At 47.0% G+C, this 15,843-nt stretch overlaps 1 protein-coding gene across 10 annotated transcripts in view; it reads left to right on the plus strand.

Annotated features, from left to right (window-relative positions):
* The window catches only part of ARHGAP29 (Rho GTPase activating protein 29), a 527,305-nt gene that overhangs the window by 463,447 nt on the left and 48,015 nt on the right, over positions 1-15,843 (plus strand). The gene's annotated exons all lie outside the window — the stretch shown is intronic.

Genomic DNA, 15,843 nt, shown 5'->3' on the forward strand with positions numbered 1-15,843 from the left:
AACCATCCTCTCATATTGGATTACCAAATAATGAGTTGCATTCATCTATTGTGAAATTGTGAAAAAAAACAGCACAGTCAGTAAGAGGTGCCCCCCGCCCATCCAGAGGCCCATTTAATATTATTACAAGTACTCCTGAAAGCATGTGAAGCGCCCCGGCAATCCTCCATTCCCTGATTCTCAGTGCCCGCCTCCCGCTCCACCCCTGCGCTTTGATTGAACCCCACCCTGTCTGCTGCTGGTGTTTTGGGATTCTTGTGTGGATTTGAGAAGGCCCCTAGTAGACCCGCTCCCACCCTGCACTCTCTTCTTGCTTCTCCTTCCCTCCCGCCTCCCGTCCCCGCTAATCCCATTGGTCCTCTCAGCCCTCATCACCGCTCCCCCCAGGGCAGCCCTCTGCCCGTGCAGCCCTGCAGCTAAGGGCCTTAAGGCCAAGGACGGCTCCAACAGAGGCGGCTCCAGGAAGTGTCAGCAGGTGTCCGCAGGGGAAGCAGTGGCCAGCCGTCAACCATCGACTAAAAGGACCAGTAAGGTAGGAGTGGCCTGGTCAGGAGTAGAGCAACTACTCTACCCTAGAATCTGAGCCACTTAACCAAACCCATAATAAACAAGTTGATTACTCCCCACTGCATCTCTCCCTCTCTCCCTCGCACTCAACTTGGACACAATTTATTCATTATTTAATACTGTACCAATCTGACCAGGTAGGCACAGACCTCCCCACTTCTGTGTAGACCTATACAGGTCTCTCGGGCATAGCAGGGGTTCAGTCTCCAGATTGTATTGTATGATATTCCGATTGCATTGATAGGCCTCTCTCCCACTATACAGGTCTCCCAAATCTAGTAGGGTTATGTCTCCAGATTGCATTGTATGATATTCAGATGGCATTGATAGGCCTCTCTCCCACTATAAAGGTCTCTCAAATCTAACAGCGGTTCTGTGTCCAGATTGCACTGTATGAAATTCATGTATGATACTCAGATTGCATTGGTAGGCCTGCATCTCAAATCTAACAGGGGTCTTGTGTCCAGATTGCATTGTATGATATTCAGATTTCATTCATGGGCCTCTCTCCGACTATACAGGTCTCTCAAATCTAGCAGGGGTTCTGTGTCCATATTGCACTGTATGATATTCAGATTGCATTGATTGTCCTGCCTCTCAAATCTAGCAGGGCTTCTGTGTCCAGATTGCATTGAGCGTTGTTCAGATTGCATTGATAGCCCTGCCTCCCACTGTACAGGTCTCTCAAATCTAGTAGGGTTCTGTCTACAGATTGCATTGTATGATATTCAGATTGCATTGATGGGCCTGCCTCTCAAATCTAGCAGGGCTTCTGTCTCCATATTGCTTTGTATGATATTCAGATTGCATTGATAAGCCTCTCTCCCACTATACAGGTCTCTCAAATCTAGTAGGGTTCTGTCTCCAGATTGCATTGTATGATATTCAGACTGCATTGATAGGCCTCTCTCCCCCACTATACAGGTCTCTCAAATCTAGTAGGGTTCTGTCTCCAGATTCCACTGTATGATATTCAGATTGCATTGATAGGCCTTCTCCAATCTAGCAGAGCTTCTGTGTCCAGATTGCATTAAGTGATTTCAGATTGCATTGATAGGCCTCCCCCTCTATACAGGTCTCTCAAATTCACTTACCAACTCACTCTAAAGTGAGACAGAGCACACCACTGAACTACTGTGGAGTGATACTCCAATTAGGGGCTCACGCCTCATAAGGCATAACTCCTAGCTGCGCCCCTCAAAGTCACCCTTCAACGAATGCATGTCCTTCCTAAACCTGCATGGCTAACTCACCGCAGTGAACCCTGCTCAAGGAGACAGAGACTAAAGAGTGCCTCTGACAACATCCAACTATATAGAACTATATAACCCTTAACCACCTCCCATACCCCCACCAAGACAGCGACTGAGCGTATAGGCAACATCAGCCGGAAATACCACCTACAGACCAAGACTAAAACTGGTAGCGGACAGCATCCACACCCACTACTACACCACAAGACAACCAGACCAAAGCAGAACCAACTGGACATCAGCAAACAAACAAAGACTAAACAACTCCGAATATTATAATGCCGCGCAAACAACCCATCCCGAGGGAAAGAAAAAGAGAAGAAAGAACAAACACTCTAACTACAACAAAGAACCACAACTACAGAACAGACCCCCACAGACAGGAACAAAAATCAAACCAACTCTGAGAGAAGAGACAAATCCCTCTACTTAACTCCATACCTCGCTGACAACTGCTCACCATACCAAACCAACCCAACCCAATGCAAGAAGCAGCAACATCAAACAACCTAACACAATCACTCAGAAGAAGGATGAACAACACCAGAAACCACAAACACATGTCCGAAGCGATAACACCTTACATCACCAAAGCTAGAAGAACTTCCAATTGACAACCACAACTCCTGGAAGACAAACCCGATGAAAACCCGAGACAAAACCTTGAACTATTCGAGGATGCAGACACCCCGAAACCTACACCTCAACAAGATCAGAAGACGACCCTAACAAGAAAAGCCAAACCAAACTACACCTCCAAACTCCATTGCAATCTAATAAAAGCAAGATCCATGTCAAAACACTCTACAGAGATCTTCGACTTAGTTGATAACAACGGCATTGGCATCTTATTCACCACAGAAACATGGCTGGTTGACAACTACAAAATCACACTCCAAAGCTGCCTTGCAGCAAACTTCAAGTGCCTTCAAATAAACAGGAAAAACAAAAAAGGAGGCGGCATCGCAATAGCATTCAAAGAACACCTAAAAATAAAACAGACAAACCACTCAACATCCTCAACTGCGAAACCATGGTTATACACGTAACGGCGAGGCAAAAAACCAACATCACGTTCATCTTGGTGTACAGATCACCTTATGATGCATCCTTCGTCAACAACTTCATAGAAGCCATCACCAACATAGCCATCAACCATGAACACCTAATCATCCTGGGGGACTTCAAGATCTGTTCGAAGACTGTCACGCCAACTCCCAAAACTCACTGATTGAACAACTCACCACCATGAAACTATGACAACTTGTAAAAGTGGCAACACACTTGGCAGGACACACCCTGGATGCAATTTTCGCCAAGGAAAAACTCATTACCACGGCACCACCGGTACAAATACTCTGGAGCGACCATCTCATCATCGTATTCGTGATCACTCTGCCTACTCAAGGCTGCATCCAACCTCCCAAACTCGCAACCACCACAAAAATAAACTGGAAAGACATCAAAGAAAGCAACAGATTCGAACAACTGGAGTTAACCAAACCCTCAACTTCAGAACATTGCTAGCTGACCTAGATGGGAAAGCCGAGCATTTACACAAATGGATTGCAGATACAATTGACAAGATCGCCCCAGAAAAACCATTCACACCATCAAAAAAGAGAGCAATGGCAAAATGGTTCACCCCACTATTCAACACCATGAAAAAGGAAAACAAAAAGATGAAACTGGAATAGAGGACAGAATACAACACAGACAAAAAAACACTGTTCCAGAAACAAATCCGCGCATACAAGAAGGAAATTCAAAAGGCGAAGAGAAGGCATTATGATGACAGAATCACCAATGTCACCAACACACAAAAACAAATGTTTAACATCATTAAAGAAATGAGAAACCCACCAGGCTGTGACAACACCCCAACCCCCTCGGAGAAATTATGCAACAACCGGGCAGACCACTTCAAGAAAAAAATCAATGACATCCGTTAAACAATCAACAGAGGCCAACCAAACAAACCTAACTCAGAACCACAGCACAAACTCAACTTTCCTGAAATATCAGCATTCGCATTGCTGGTAAAACAGAGCAAGAAAACAGGTTCACCCATGGATCCCTGTCATCTGCAAATCCATCCTTGCACAAGGAACGCCAGCAGAATATTACAGAAACCTTCTAAATCTATAACTAGCAACAGGAATTGTAACGAGGACCTTCAAATCAGCATTCATCAAACCACTTCTGAAAAACGCAAGCGACGACGTAGATAACCTCTCCAACTTCTCCAACTGCAGACCAATCTCAAACATCCCCTACCCGGCAAAACTCCTGGAAACCTACGTATACAAACTAACCCAAGAACACGTTGAAAAACACCACCTGCTAGACCAAGCACAAGTCGGCTTCAGACCCTCAAGAGGAACGGAAACAGCACTACTATCCATCTGGGACGACCTAAAAACAAACGCAGACTCAAACACAACCTCAGCCCTTATTCTGCTCGACCTCTCCGCAGCCTTCGACATAGTTAGCCGTGACACCCTAACCAAAAGACTAAAAGACATAGGCATAACAGGCACAGCACTACGCTGCACTAAATCATTCCTAGCAGACGGGACAGAAACCGTATGGATTAAACCCTTCAGATCCACCCCACGAGTTAACGACTGTGGAGTGCCACAAGGATCCTCACTATCACCACTTTACTTCAACATCTACCAGACCCCAGTTATCAGAATCTTCAAGAAATACATTACATGCTACAACTACACAGATGATACTCAAATAATCTACAAAATCAAAGACGCCCAAGCTGATCATTCAAACTTAACCGACTGTTTGAAAGAAGTCCTCAACTGGATGAATGCCAACAACCTGAAAATCAACCCAGGAAAAACAGAAATCATGATCATATCCAAAGACCAAGAGAATGAAACCGCCATCCCGTGGCCAATGGAAATGGGAACCGCACCTTCACCATCTAAGGTAGTAAAAAATCTGGGTGTCCTGATGGACAACACCCTAACATTAGAACCACAAATAAATGCAACAGTCAAATGTTTCTTCCTCCTCCACACGGCAAGATAAATCTTACCTTTACTCTCCTTCACGCACAAAACACTATCGTCACCCTCATCATGTCAAGAATCAACTATGCAAACAGCCTCTACCTTGGAATACCAGAATACCTCCTGAAGAGACTACAACAGATCCAAAATACAGCAGCCAGACTACTCCTCAAACTAGCCAGAAGAGACCACATCAACCCTGCCCTAAAAACACTACACTGGCTCCCAGTAAAACATTGCATCACCTTGAAAACAATGTGCATAACACACAGGGCAATCCGTGGACAAGGAGCAGAATTCCTACAAAAGAAAATAAAAATCTACAAGCCACCGAGACCCCTCGGGTCAAGCAACGAAATCCGCCTGGAACTAAAACGATACATTAAGAAAAAACTCAGCGGCACCGCCTTCTACCACTTCGCCGCAAAAACCTGGAACAACATCCCAAAAGAAATAAAAACCACCGAAGATCACCTAAAATTCAGAAAATTACTAAAAACCTGGCTCTTCAACACCACAGACTCAAACTGAAATCCGAAACGACAGAAAGGAAATAATTGACTAAACCGGAAAGAACACAGACAAGCTCCCAGAACCAACAGAGAAGCACCCACAGCACCTGGACGGGTGACATCGGGCAGAGTGGAACACAGGTGACACCCAAGAAGACGGAGTCAACAACCCCAGCCAATCCCATCCAACATCTTCACCCGCCCATTGGCTGCTACTAGGTACCACCGGGTTGTGGAAATGTCAAGAAACAACCAAACACCACACTAACTGAGTGGGGGGATACTGGACTGGCAGATGCACTGGCCATGTAGGTTGGCGGTTGGCGGCAGGGGGAACATGTGGGGTTGTTAGGGAGGCTAGTGGAGGTGGCAGCGAGACGTGAAAGGGACCTCAAATGCAGGACGGGCCCAGACCTCACCAGAGGCACAGGATGCCCTGCACCTCATCTGTAGAGATTACGCGAGCCCAAATCGCCAATTTCATGATCGAGATGCCAACTAACCAATTCTACTAACAATTTCCTCCTCTGCTTACACCTCTCAAACTCCAAACACAACCACAGTTCTCCAGCATTGGATCTTTCATGGATTCACATGCTTTGAATATTCCCCGTCGTCAGGCTGGGAATCCCCGTTACATTATATAGACCCTTTCCCGTAGGAAAACTTTTTCGACGCTTATGCGTCCTATTCACCTCGTTTTGTATCATGCGTGCCCGTACCGTCAGGACGTCATGATATAAATACAGGCCCCGCCCCCGCGCTCCCTCAGATTTCAACCGTCTTTCAAAGTAGTGGGATCCTCGTGTTTACTACTAGTGAAAACTAGGTTGTTTTTGTCTGTTTCGCGTCGGCGAAGTTCAAATTCTGGAGAATTATGTCTGGAAAGGCGTTATTTCGCCCGTGTGCAACCTGTGGCCTCAAAAAGGTTTATGAAGGAGACGGCCACATGGACTGTATCTACTGTCTCCACCCGCACCACACGGCGGATACATGTGAGATATGCCAGGGTTTCTCCCAAAAAACCCTTAAGGACCGTAAAAGAAGGCTGGTCGACTGGCTTAATGACGGAGCGGGTGCCTACCCGGCATTCGGAAGTTGGCTCCACGGCCTCCAGGAGCAAGTCGGAGCCTCCATCGAAGAAGGTGCGGCCAGCAGAAATTCGTGCTGAGGACAAGCATAAGGGGAAACATGCTGGATCCTCCTCATCACATAAAAAGCCCTCCTCCTCCTCATCATCTAAGACGGAGAGGCTAGCGCCGTCTAAATCCTCCTCAGGGGACCGTCCCAGGTCTTCCGTGAGTCGAGAAGCTTCAGCCGGGAAGTCGGCATCGAAATCGACGACGAAGTCTAAGGGCTCGACGACGACGACTTGCTCGTCGACCTCGGTGTCATTGACGATGCCTATTACCGTTCAAGCAGCAGCGGTTGGGATTCCTTCGTCGACGGAGACTCAGTCTATGGCTTGGCTGCCTGAGGTCTATGACCCGATCCCCCCTGAGGTCTTACTGCAGCCAGACACGGCCTGCTCGGCGGAAGGGGAAGGTGACATGGTTCTGCAGCCATCGGATTTAGGCTTACGGCCTTCCACGTCGACGACGACGGCGACGAGTGCGAGCGGGGGTATGGTACCTATATCATCCACGTTACTGACCCCCCAGACGGTTTTGTCTCTGGATGTGCTTAATACTCTTCAGAAGCTACTACAGCGGCTGGATACGCAGTTCCCTCAACCTGGGACGTCATCGTCACTTTTGTCTGTACCTTCCGTCGACGAGCAAACTTGTACGGCTCGCTCGAAGACGATACACCCATCGGCTCCCCAGGCGGTGAAAGATCGTCCTCGAGCTCAGGAGGAGGGTGAGTTGTCGGAGTCCGACTCTATACGGGATGACTCGGGGTCAGACATCTCCCTGTCACCGTCGAGGGACCCGACATGGAATTCGGATGTAGAATTGGAGTCTACGAGGAGCCAGACACAGCCATCTCCCCCTGATGATGTGGGAGCCTTCCATGCAATGATGGGGAAAGCGTGTTCCGAATTCGGCTTGATTCCTGAGGAGCAGAGGAAAGACTGTTTCCTTTTTGACCATATGGGTCAAAGGAGAAAATCGGTATTTGCCATCCCAAACCTTGACCACGTGTGGCAAGAAGGTCTCAAGACGATGCGCCATCCGTTCTCGGAACCAGCCATAAAGGGACGGATCGAGAAAAAGTTTAAAGCTCCGGAGTCCACTCCAAAATGTCTAACATCACAGCCTCTGTCTGACTCGGTGGTGTCGGCGGCAGCGGCTAGGAAGGCCAGGGTCCAGCAAAAATGTTCAACGCCACCGGAAAGCGAGGCTAGGAGGCAGGACGCCTTTGGAAAGAAGGTGCTCTCGGTCGGAGCGACGACAGTAAGAGCAGCCAATTCCTTAGCGATCGTGTCACGATATGATAGGGAAATGTGGCACAAATTAGCCCCTATCCTAGAACACCTGCCAGACGAACACCGGAAAGCAGCTATGTTACTGGTGCGGGACGGCGAAGAGGCCTCGAACCACGCTATTAATATCGCAGTTGACCTAGCAGAGTCTGGTTTCAAACAAATCAACCATGGAGTAGTGCTTCGTCGACAAGCGTGGCTCAAATGTACTACTTTCCGTCCTGAAGTACAGTACAAAGTCCTGGACATGCCATGCGAAGGGGAACACCTGTTTGGCGAAAAGGTTGATGAGGCGCTGAAAGGGATGAAAGAAGACACGGATACTGCTAGGTCCCTCGGCGCCCTTCAAACGGGTAGAAATTTTCGCTCTTTTCGCCCCTTCAGAGGTGCTTCTGGAAACTCCCGCTTTGGAGCCTCGAGGGACCGTGGATTTAACAGGCCCTCGTACTCTTCACAAGGGTTCAGACGAGCGTCCCAGTCGGCACGTAGAAGCAGGGACTATCAAGCCTCCAGGCGGCGAGGCTCAGGTCAGTCGTCAACGAAGAACAAGCAAACCAGCAACCAATGACAGCCTTCGGGACGTCCTGGGGGGTCGAGTCTCATCACATCGACCGATGGAAATGCATCACCAAAGATCGATGGGTCCTAGACACGATTCGCATGGGTCATGCGCTGCAATTCAAAGACAAGCCTCCGCGTCTTCCGCCTTTATTCTCGACACAGCCCCACCTCCAAATCCTACGACAAGAGGCGGCGCTTATGTTGCGAAAAGGGGCGGTAGAGAGAGTTCCTGTGGCACAGGAAGGACAAGGAGTTTATTCCAGGTTCTTTGTTGTCAAAAAGCCAAACGGCGAATGGAGGCGCATTCTAGACCTGAGGGTACTCAACAAGTGGCTAAAGAGCCAAAAATTCAAAATGCTAAAACTCCAAGAGGTTATTAGATCGGTGCAACCCATGGACTATCTATCATCACTAGACCTTCAGGATGCTTATTTTCACATCCCAATACGCCCACGACACAGGAGATATTTAAGATTCGTCGTCGGGAGAAAGCTTTTTCAGTTCAAGGTCCTCCCGTTCGGGCTCAAGTCCTCCCCCAGGACGTTCACCAAGTGCTTGGCCCCTATAGCGGCCCATTTAAGGAAGGATGGTCATCATGTCTATCCATATCTAGACGACTGGCTAGTCAGAGGGTCATCCAAGGAACAAACACGAGACAGTCTACGAGCCACAATGTCCATCTTACAGGAACTGGGCTTCGCAATAAACTTCAACAAGTCCTCAGTAGAGCCTTCGAGGACCTTGGTCTTTCTAGGAGCGGAGTTTCATACACACACAAGCCTGGTGAAACCATCCAGCGAAAGAATTCAGAAACTTCAAAACAAGGCGTCGGAATGGAGAGGCGGTACCAAGGTCTCTGTGCGCAAGTACATGTCCCTGCTAGGGACCATGTCGTCCTGCATTCCGTTAATAAACAACTGCCGTCTGTTTATGAGGCCTTGCCAGGAATTTGTAGCGGACCGTTGGGCGCAGAGCAGAGGTCGCTGGTCCGACAGACTGGTCGCCGACGAACAACTAGTTCAAGCACTCGGCTGGTGGAAAGTGTCTACTCATCTAACGAAAGGGATGCCTCTACTGGAACCAGAGTTCCAAAAGACGGTGGTGACGGATGCATCGCTGAGCGGATGGGGAGCTCATCTGGATACGTTACAGGTACAAGGCCAGTGGTCTTTGCAGGAGTCCTCCCTGCATATCAACCTGCTAGAACTGAGAGCAGTGCGATGGGCTCTGAAGTCTTTTCTTCCGCAACTGAGGGACTCAGTGGTGCGTGTCATGACGGACAACACCACTACGATGTTCTACTTGAGGAAACCAGGAGGGACACGTTCCAGGTCCCTATCGACGGAGGCACAGAAAATCTGGCATTGGGCCCTGCAACACAACATGCAAATCTTAGCGTTTCACCTACCAGGAGTGAAAAACGTGGAAGCCGATGCCCTCAGCAGAGAAATGAACGAAGTTCACGAATGGGTGCTGAACGACCAACAACTTCAACAAGTATTCAAGGAATGGGGACACCCTTCCATAGACCTGTTTGCAACGAAGAACAAGAAATGCCATCCGTACGCAAGCAGATGGCCTCAGCAGGGCTCACTGGGGGATGCGTTCTCATTCCCATGGACGAACAAATTCCTGTAAGCATTCCCTCCATTTCCCCTTGTCTGGAGGACGTTGCAATGGATCCTCAGGTACCCATGTCGGGTAATTCTGGTGGCCCCGTACTGGGCCAGACAGGTGTGGTTTTCAGACCTGCTACACTTAGCGGTGGCGGAACCGATGAGATTCCAGAAGACCCCCGACCTTCTGTCTCGACAGGAGGGTGTAGTTTGGCATCACGACCCGGACAGCCTCAAGTTGACGGCCTGGCTCCTGACTTCGCCGAATTTGGTCGGCTAACGATTCCGGAGAACTGTCGACGTATCCTGCAAGCGGCAAGAGCACCTTCCACAAACGCCTCATACGCGTACAAATGGAAAAGGTTCTGTCAATGGTGTGAGGATCAACCAGGTTTGGCCCCGCAATCGATTAAGCCGGAACAGCTCCTTCCATACTTGCTGTTATTAGCTCAAAAGGGCCTGTCGGTGTCGTCAATAAAAGTACACCTAGCAGCCATTTCCAGGTTTACTCGTCGACGGCACTCGGCACCATTGTTCAGCGACCGCCTGATTAAGCACTTCCTTAAAGGCCTCTTTCGGAGTTTCCCTCCAGAGAAGAAATTTCCACCGGAGTGGAGCCTCAATCTGGTCTTAACGTCTCTTATGAAACCTCCTTTTGAGCCAATGTCATCATCGTCTCTAAAGTTTCTGTCGTGGAAATTGGCCTTCCTGGTGGCCATCACTTCAGCCCGACGTATTTCAGAAGTTCAGACTCTAATGGTGGACCCACCATACTTACGATTTTTCAAGACCAAGGTAGTCCTAGCCACTAACCCACAGTTCATACCAAAAGCTCCTTCGGTGTTTCATAAACACTCTTCTATCGTGTTGCCTACGTTTTTTCCGGAGCCATGCTCTGGAGCGGAGCGCATGCTACACACATTGGATGTAAAAAGGGCTCTCAAGTTTTATCTTCATCGTACGCAACCGTTCAGAGAAACGAGACAGCTGTTCGTGGCCTATGGTTTGGGTGCTAGAGGAAAAGCCATTTCAAAGCAAGGACTATCAAGATGGGTGTCATCTACCATTTCGTACTGCCATTCCAGGGCAGGGAAGCCTCTTCTACGACAGCCAAGAGCTCATTCAACTAGAGCACCGGCATCGTCGACGGCACTGTGGGCCGGAGTCCCTCTAGGGGACATCTGCATGGCGGCTACCTGGGCGGCTACACACACCTTTACCCGCCATTACTGCCTGTCGCAGCAACATGCCGAAGACACCCGGATGGGACAAGCAGTGCTTCGACACCTATTCCAATAAGGTAAGCCCCGGCTGCGGGGTTGCATCCTGTGGAATTTATGACTGTATGTGGTTTGTTTCCTATGTTAACTATTACTGATGTATACATGATCATAGGGAACGGCCTTTGTGAAAAAAGTATATGGGTTTGCATGCACGCCTCCTCTTGGGGGTGGTACTGCTATGTAATCTATTCAAAGCATGTGAATCCATGAAAGATCCAATGCTGGAGAAGGGAATAGTTTCTTACCTGTAACTCCATTTCTCCAGCATTGGTATCTTTCATGGATTCACATGCGCCCACCTGCCTCCCCTGAACATGCAAACCGGTTTCCCCACTACTTTGGGGGCCGAAATCTGAGGGAGCGCGGGGGCGGGGCCTGTATTTATATCATGACGTCCTGACGGTACGGGCACGCATGATACAAAACGAGGTGGATAGGACGCATAAGCGTCGAAAAAGTTTTCCTACGGGAAAGGTTCTATATAATGTACCGGGGATTCCCAGCCTGACGACGGGGAATATTCAAAGCATGTGAATCCATGAAAGATACCAATGCTGGAGAAATGGAGTTACAGGTAAGAAACTATTCCCATCTACAGCACAACAAACCACACAAACTTCACTACAACTCAACAACAAAAAAAACACACTCGCACAACGGCACACGACTACCGGCCGCAAACACTGCAAGCCCAGCCAACGGACCCACCGAGCTGAGGCCGCCAACATCACATCACTGCACTCTCGCATTTTTCAAGCCTCCTCCCACTAACTCACCCTCCATCCCTCTTTCAGAGCTGCCAGAGCACCAGGGGACCACTCCGGTGGTGATAGTGCGCGCTACAAATGTCCTCTAACATTAAAATATTGTGATTGAAGGATGATTACCTGAGGTTATGCAGAAAGCTCATTTTTCAAGAAAACCGTGATTCTCTTGAGTGCCTTTGTGAATTTCAGAAATGGAGTATCTATCCACTCGTCACAGCATTTCATTTATGATGATATCCAGTACAATGGAGCCCACCTTAGAACAGATCTTTCCCTGATGAAGGATCTCTGATCCGAAATGCATTGCAAGTTAACTGATCAGTCCTCTACTCACTGATAGTAATTGGGGACGTTTTTTTATGATCACTGTATCTTTGAATTACTTTTTGTTGCTTGCCATTTAAATAGTTTAGGATTGGCAGTGACTGGTGTTGCCAGGATTTCCCCAACATAAGGAGTGTTTTGTAGTTTTGTGATAAATTACCTGTTTATTACAGGGACACTGGGAAAGACTAACTACACTTAAGATTTTAAAAAGGAACTTACTTTCAAATTGCAAAATTTTAGTGTGGGCATTTCTTTCCATTTTGAGCTGTCAAGTTGCCCCTTAAATGAATGCTTTGGTTTTATGATAAAAATATGTATTTGATTCAACATAGCAAGATTTGTTTGAATGAACAGCTAGAAACATGTTTAATCCAGGACCCATATGTATCTTGGTTTTAGTGACCTTTTCAAGCTATTTATGCACCTAATGCGTCTTACTTTTTAACTGCAATTTCTGTATATGGGAGTTATTTGAAAATTATTTGTACTGTTTGACAGTTTATATCTGAAGAATGAAATGAGAAAAACTAAATATATTAAACATAACCTTTCACTTCAGTGACTAATTGTAGTACTTACTTCCTAGTAAGGGGTGAAAATTGTGAATTTCGAAAATACTCAATTTCCAATCTGTTGTGCCCGCAATGTCCACAGCATAGGACTGTCTAGGACAGGCTACCTTTTGTAAAACTTGAATTATTTATCGTATTTGAGAGCTCTGTATTTTAGCTTTGCAGTCCTTTTGTTAAGCATGTGGTTAAAGTCAATTTTATTCTATGGGGATGGGAGTAATTTCAAACTAAGATCACTGCACTTTGATCCTCAAAATGTGGCTAGTATATTTGGGAATCATATTGCCCTTGGGCTGTGTTTTCCAATCTTTTTTAAATTGTCATGGTTGGTAAAATGGTTATGCCACAAGAAAGAGGTTCTGCATGCAACATACACATTGTTATAGGATTTCCATAGGTTTTTGAGTTTCTTCGAAATATCCATGGCCAAGCATCCGTGTGAGCGGACTGCAAAAATCTTGCATGGACACAGAAGTAACCCTTGCTTGCGTGTTTTTTCTGTTGGGTTTTATTTTGTGCTCTATGCATTGTCACTTGGTCCTAGGCCACAACTAAAAAAGAAGGGTTGAGTGAGTGGAGTGGAGGGATAAAGCAATATTGTTTTGCTGTTTTAATGTGTACAGTTCAAAAGTATGTGGGTACTGTGCGTGTCTATTTCTATGTGGTTTGTGTCGAGAGCACTTGAAGTATGTGTCCTGAGAAGCCTGGTTTGACCAAAGTGTGAGGGTGCATTGGTCGGGACTGTTATCAATAGGTTAGTTGGCGAAATGCAGCGTTCAGATATTTGTTGTCTATTGGGAGGGGTGTGTAATATCTGTGGAACGCCTAGTTCATATGCTTAATGTGTTGAACATAAAACTTGAGCCTGTTAATGCAGGAAGCATTCAGTTGAGACCTTGAATGATCGTTCGAGCAGCTTTTCAAGGGATATGCAACCTGCGGTTGTCAGGTGCTTTGTACTACACCTCCCATGAACCATTACCATTGACGTTGCTGGACAGCACCTGAAGAGCAAAAGGTTGTAGACCCCTGACCTATTCAGTGCAACTGTGCCGAATTCCTTGATCTCAGGTAGAGTAGAAGTCCAGAGGTGCCCTGGAATGGGATAGTGTTCCTAGCAGCATACGTTGCTTTGCCTGGTCCTAGGCCACATTGCAGAACTACTGGGGAAGGCATACCAGAGCAGGCAGCACTGACTGACATAATTGAATGAAATGTCAGTTTGGCACCTGGGAGCAAAATTGCTGCTGGGCAAAAGTCAGCAGACCAAACTAAGAGCAGATTTGCATTGGGACACCTGGAAGCAGTATAGTGCAACACGAGCAGGTTAGCGAGGAAGCAAACTAATAAGAAGCCTTATATAGTGAGATATGACATTTTGAGAAAGATGTTCATTTTGCCGTTCTCCCCTCAATTCGTTTGCTGTTGTTTTATACCGTCTTGACTTTTGAAGGCAAGTGAAACCTTTTTACGTAAATTGCTTCGTTAAGCTCTCCTTTTTGTGGGGCAATGATCAGTCCCTATGGCTATCATTGCAGAAGAACTCTTACCCTGCTTTTTCCACTTTTAAAGCGAGGTGCGGGTGCAATATTTTGTGTCCCTTTTATGTTGCTGTTTGTAGCTTTGCGATTACTTGCATGATGTGTCCAAGACTGGGTGTTGGGAGTGGATCATTTTCTACTGTTTCTTTTTTTTTCTCCTGTGCACCTCCTTTGCATTTGACTGTGTGCAAAGTGGTACTAGGTGTTGCAGTCTACCAAAATACGCTGTACAGAGAGAAATACTCTGGATTGGATTATTGCTGCCTGGAGACTCCGTGCTATTCACTGCACCTGGTTGTTTTAAATTTCTTCACGAAGCGCGTAGCAAACACGTTTGTGTAAAGTGGTGCTGAGTGGTGCAGTCTAGCAGGAGACGCTGTTACAGGGAGACCTACTCTTTGCCATTGCTTGTCGACGCTCCTGTTTGTATGATAGAAGAAAGCTGGATGGTTGACCAATATTTTCTCAATGGGTATAAGATTCTTCAAAATACGGCTGATAAGGGCCCTATAGGTCGCCCGTACCTTGGTTTAATAATTGGGGTTGCTCATAAATTTGAAGCCACACAGGTTGAGGACCCGCTGGTGGAAAAGAATGTATTGGCTGTGGAAATTCTATTCCACATTAGGGAGAAGGTTAACCAATTATTGGTGATGAGCATCTGACCCCCCCCCCCGCCCCCACTAGTGGTTCATGCACTAAAAGCATACAAGATTCATTAATGAATGTTTTATTGAATTGGGTTGAATGCAGAAATAGTGACTGGATATTAACGTGCACTGTATTGGCGATTGGTCTATTGAAGTAACCAAACAAGAGCCAAAAATATTGAGGCAAAAACGTGGAAACAAACAAGGGGCTCGATGGATGGAATTCCCGAAAGATTGTGAAATGAGCATGCTGAATGGAAGGGCTTGAAATTACACTTGGAAGGACGGAGTGTTGCTACTGTGAATTATTATTTCTGTAACCTCGATTTCACTAACCTGTTTTCCACACTGATGGTACGGCCAAATGAATTTAGTAATCGCACCATATTAGATCTATGTTTGGAGATATTGAGAAGGACGCCCCTTGTCTGATAGATAATGCAGATGTAAATTGTGGTAATAGGTTTTTCTGATGCTTGTTAATCTGCTTAGAATCACATGCTGTGCATATGGTCCGACATCCAGTGGTAACCGCGGAGTATTGCATCTTGTCTTTCGGGGGACCGAAAGGGGACGTCGGCATAGGCGTGTCTGAAACACTATCCCTATCGTGACGTGTGTAGTACCCAAAATCCCTCACGCGCCGAGGTCCCTCAGATTGTTTTTTTTTCCGCCCAGATAACTGGTCGCCCTATAGCGGAGCTCTTCATGAGACATTGTTTATCTTACCGAATTGTCGT

The sequence above is a fragment of the Ambystoma mexicanum genome, chromosome 1q, assembly GCF_040938575.1.
Source record: "Ambystoma mexicanum isolate Mex_15411 chromosome 1q, UKY_AmexF1_1, whole genome shotgun sequence".
NCBI classification, from domain to species: domain Eukaryota; kingdom Metazoa; phylum Chordata; class Amphibia; order Caudata; family Ambystomatidae; genus Ambystoma; species Ambystoma mexicanum.